This window comes from Limulus polyphemus, unplaced genomic scaffold (genome assembly GCF_000517525.1).
Source record: "Limulus polyphemus unplaced genomic scaffold, Limulus_polyphemus-2.1.2 Scaffold906, whole genome shotgun sequence".
Lineage (NCBI taxonomy): Eukaryota > Metazoa > Arthropoda > Merostomata > Xiphosura > Limulidae > Limulus > Limulus polyphemus.
In genome coordinates this window covers 150,633-155,936 of record NW_013666516.1, presented here as the reverse complement: position 1 = coordinate 155,936, position 5,304 = coordinate 150,633, and the positions used below count along the sequence as shown (strand labels likewise).

The following is a 5,304-nucleotide window of genomic DNA, read 5'->3' as shown; positions in this document are numbered from 1 at the left end:
ACTTATAGCATTGATAAGAATTTTACAACAAATATTCATTCATTAGATAGCTAGGCCTCGTATTTTGTTTTCCCCAACATCATGCCCCTAGTTGAACAAAATTGGCTGCCAATTTTGATTTCATTCCTTTAAGTCGCACGTTCAATCATTTTTTGGCTGCACCTTTTTTTTTCACACCTAAGATGTTTTTGATTAGATATCATGACTTTCTGTCAATACCCACCAGCAAACCACAGCAAGTAAGAAAGCAACACTCAGTAGTAACCAACATTAATTTTAGGATCGGAATCGTATTGTTCGGAACAGACCTATACTTTACAGAATCAACCAGATTCTTTTAAATATATGGTGGTATTTTTCCTCTATAAAACAGTGTAATTAACTTCCTTTATAGTAACGCCATGGAATCTAGATTAACAGTTTCTTGTCATCACCCGCATGCACTCGGTACAGCCGTATCAAACATCATTATTTACGCTAATTCCTTAAGCTAATATCAACGCTATTTAATTAGCAGAATTTAATAAAATTGAGCAAATTTGTACTTAAAAGTTGGCAATGAATAATAACCGTCCACATGTATGATTCTTTTGAAAACTTGAGTTAGAAACTGCTAATCTAGTTTGCTTGGCCTAACCAATACTTGTGTATCAGCATATGCCTTCAACCTATAGTTTTGCTGCTCTAAATCAGCTGTCTTTAATACAAGTGACAAAAAATTAAACACTATCAACTTTTAAGCTTAAGTGAATCCATGGTAAAAATTTTAGACCGATAGCTTACGTGAGTTTTTGCGTAAGCATGTGCAAATGTTTTGGTCAAAATTGAGAGGTTTCTGTTGAATAACTTTGTACGTGTGGCTTATACTTTGACCGAATTTGACATCTAATTGTAGGTTGTAAAAATTTACCAGTGTACCAAATTTGAAAAAAAATCCATTAAAGTTAATTATGTTCTTTTATCAAATAAAAGTTCAGTACTTTCTGTGCGAAGAAAAAATAGGAAAACTTCAATCAAAGTTGGAGATTTTATATCTCATGCATTTCTTAATAGATTTTGCCTTGAAATCTGGTATGTGAAATAAGAGTGCAGTAGAGCACATCCACTGAAAGTATGTGTTAGTTTGGATTACCACAGTCCGAGCTGCAGAAAGCGTCAAATACCTAAACTATCATTCGTGTTACTAGCACATAATGTGTTTTACAGGTTGTTTTGGCCACATGACACACTACAAAATGCACAAATTATTGCACTACAACATAGTAAGGTTCATATAGAGACCTAATCTTTATCATGGAAAAAGTGGAATTATAATATTATTAACTAGCTGGAGTACCCGTCCCCTGGACGAAAGTTATGTAAATTCATGATTAATGAAATATTATTTTAGGACATGAAAAGTTGATTCCCCTATATGTAATTGTAAAAACGCAAAAACGTCCATAAAAACTTCAAAACACAAAATGTGAAACCACGAGTTTGCTTGTATCTCTCCACAGACCCCCCCGCCCCCCAAAAAAAAACATTCATGCCACATTTGGTGAAGATCTATCAACAGGGGGCGGAGTAATGGTAAAAACACAAAACTGAAAATTTGTATGTACCTAATGAACCTCCATACCAATTTTGGTGAAGATCTATCCACACCCTGCGAAGTAGTTACATGGACACAAAAGTGACAGTACTGTTATATTTATATAGATTCCTATACTACACGTCCCCCAGTGGGACATTGGTAAGTTTCCAACTTTACAACGCTAAAATGCGGGGGTTGATTCCCGCGGTGGACACAGCAGATAGTCCAATGTGGCAAACCTATACTACACAACATCATGGATCTGGCGTACTAACAGGCTTACATAAGTCATAAGGAAATAGTATTTATATCTGAGTCTAAAGGTAATATTTTGCACGTACTGATAAAATCAGAAGAGTCAAATTTGCATTTATTCATTGTGTATTTACCAGAATTGGATAAAAACCAACAACATATAAATGTTTAGCTTATATTGAGAAGGATTTGGTGAATTACATATTAATGATTTGATGTGTTTAACTGGAGATTTCAATTCACGCCCTCCAATGGCTCAGTTGTCAGTCTGCAGGCTTATGGCGATAAAAACCGGGTTTCGATACCCGTGATGGGCAGAGCACAGATAGCCAATTGTGTTGCTTTGTGCTTAAAAATCAAACCAAGCCAAATTTTAATGTAGCGTTGAATACAGAATTAGACAGTATACCTTCAGGAGATCACAGGTATCATATATAAGATAAACTAAATGTTTTGGTAAATCATTTTGGCTGGCTTGATGTTTTTAGATATCTTCATCCAAGGAATATACTTGGACTGGCCAAAGAGGAGGCGTTACGTTAAAAGCCAGATTAGATAAGTTATTCGTTATTCTATTGTGATGACAAGAATGTTTGGATTTCCTTATTTCTGATCATTCAGCAGTAGTTGCACGTTATTCAAAAGTTTTGTATGTTGGCAGTTAAATAATAAATGATTGTAAAATACCACGTGTGTAAATGAAAATTGATGAAATTATAACAGGTTTCTAAACAAAAGAAAACTTTGAGAATGATAGAGTGTGGTGGGATCGTATGGAAGGAGTGATTAAGGCACATACTTAACTATTTCTAATTGAGGAAAGTTGAATTAATAAAGTAACGGGATTCTGGGCATTTAAAAATAAGTTTATGTTAATTATCTATTACTGATAATACTTATTACATATATGAAGAATTGATTGAAGATTGAACTAAACGCTGTGAAGTCAATGAACGAATCTAAAGAATTAGGCCTACACCATTATCATTATTATTATTTTATTTAGATTAGGACAAACACCTAATACATAAAACACCGTATTAACAGTTTAGAAAACTAAAAATTATAGGGTAACTCAGAATACAAATGAAATAAATTCTATAAATATTTTTATAGAGATTATACTCGGAAGGAACAGTAAACCAAGCTAATGATTGTTTTATTGAAGGCGAGACGAGCTTACCAAAAAAGTGTGAAAGAGTATTTAGGTATTCCTTTAACGTCTACAGAAATAACCGATGTTTGTTAATCATTAGCAAAAGATATGTATCCCTGGAACTGATAAAAGATATGTATCCCTGGAACTGATAAAAGATATGTAACCCTGGAACTGATGGCCTAACGGTTGAGTGGTTAGGAAACTTCAGTTCTCAGTTCGTGGTGGTTAGTGGATCTCTGAAGACAGGAGAATATTGTAGAAATATAAACTAGTTGCTAACTAAAAAGGGGGATTTGACTGATTTATAAAATAGCGAGCAGTAGCGCTTCTATTTGGTGATTTTAAAGTATTTTCTAAAGCTATAACAAACAGAACGAAACCTGTCAACTGATTCATGAGATCCAGACTTACTGCGTTTCAAATCAATACATCTATGATGACATGCATGTTATGTGTGATATAGTAAATCCTGCAAAACAAAATAACGAATGTTTGGCTATTGTAAATTTAGATCTTGAAAAAATGTTCGAACTCATAAATCATAACTGCTTGAGGAAAGTACGCAAATAATTTGGTTTTGGAGAGAATATTGTTGCGTATCTGCTCGTTTGTTAATTTCCGAAATAAATTCTTTCCGAGAAACTTCAGTGATACAAGTCCTTTTTGAATTAAAATTAGTTTATTCTTTCTTAATACAACTTTGTAATACACAGAATTTCCGCCGTCACTTTAAACTTAACTACTTTTATAAACACACTCTATAAATCACAGTGATTTACACACTTTACTTACGGTGCCTACTGTTTGCTTGACTCAATTATCTCTCTCTATATCTATCTATCTATGCAATTCTATCTTAGCTTTATTTGCCGGGCTTATATACTAAAACAAGAGGGCGCCTGGAACAAACTAGAGTTGTCAGGAAAATTCATGATCCTTCGAGAATCTCATCACGTGTTACCAGGGTCACGTGACTTCCGCTGTCGTAACAATATTATAAGAGCAGTTGACGCAATGTACAAAAATACCATATTTTATGTAGTTTATTGGTTAGTTTCAACTTTAGCCGTTCCTTTTAAATCCTGTTGCCTGTCTAACACAAATATTTATATCATCCGGATCTTTGGTAATTACTAAAATTTGATATTGTTCTTAAAGAACTTCCTAAATTGTAAAGAAAATGTTCTATAGCTAATGTATATAAAAACAAAACCATTTATTGGATTTCCTTGTGTCACACTTCTCTTAAAGTTATTGAAAACACAACAAAGAAACTTGAATTATATCCTGGATCAAAGTTTAATAAAGATAAATCTCTTGTTTTATCGTCTGGTGCTTGGAAAAGGCAAATAGAAAATAAATTAGGCTAAACATGGTCGAATCACGGAATAAAAGTATTTGGAGTATATTTGGGAAATTCTTCAATATGTAATAAAAAAATTTGGATGAACTGAAAAAGAAATGTTTTTAATTCTTTTTAATATTAAAAGATGTTATTAATTCTTAATCAAATTTCAAGTATTAGAATCTCCTAAGACTTGGATAACTAATTTTTAAAATGTGTTATACAATTTGTTTGGATGAAAGTTCATTGGATTAATTGAAACGTCTTATCTTTACCTTTCAAAGAAGTGGATTGAATCTAATATCTCTGAATGATAAACTAACCAGTTCGCCCACTCGAATTACTATTGAAGTTTTTTAAACGAGTATATCAACACCTTGATTTCTTTACAGTCCTTTTAATGAATCGTATGGGACCACGAAATAGGAATATTTTATTGTTCGGCTTTAAAACGATGGCACATTGTCAACATAAAAGAAAAATTGAAAAATTATTCTGTTTAAGCAATTCTTAATGAACCTCGTTTCTTGAATTAGTATTTACTAAATTAAAACAGTAAATCTGTTTTATTATTTTTCATGGTTGATAAATAATGTGACAACAGTGTGAGATATTGCAGACAAGTAGAAAAATATTAGATAATGTAGACAATTAAAGAAATGTCAGACAGTGTAGACCAGAAAAGAAATGTCAGACAGTGTAGACCAGAAAAGAAATGTCAGACAGTGTAGACCAGAAAAGAAATATCAGATATAGTAGACAAGTAAAGAAATGTTAGATAATGTAGACAATTAAAGAAATGTCAGACAGTGTAGACCAGAAAAGAAATGTCAGATATAGTAGACAAGTAAAGAAATGTTAGATATAGTAGACAAGTAAAGAAATGTTAGATATAGTAGACAAGTAAAGAAATGTCAGATAATGTAAACAAGTAAAGAAATGTTAGATATTGTGGACAAGTGAAGAAAT

At 32.4% G+C, this 5,304-nt stretch overlaps 1 protein-coding gene across 1 annotated transcript in view; it reads right to left on the bottom strand.

Annotated features, from left to right (window-relative positions):
• The window catches only part of LOC106461153 (cell division control protein 42 homolog), a 25,250-nt gene that overhangs the window by 2,041 nt on the left and 17,905 nt on the right, over nucleotides 1–5,304 (bottom strand). The window lies entirely within an intron of this gene.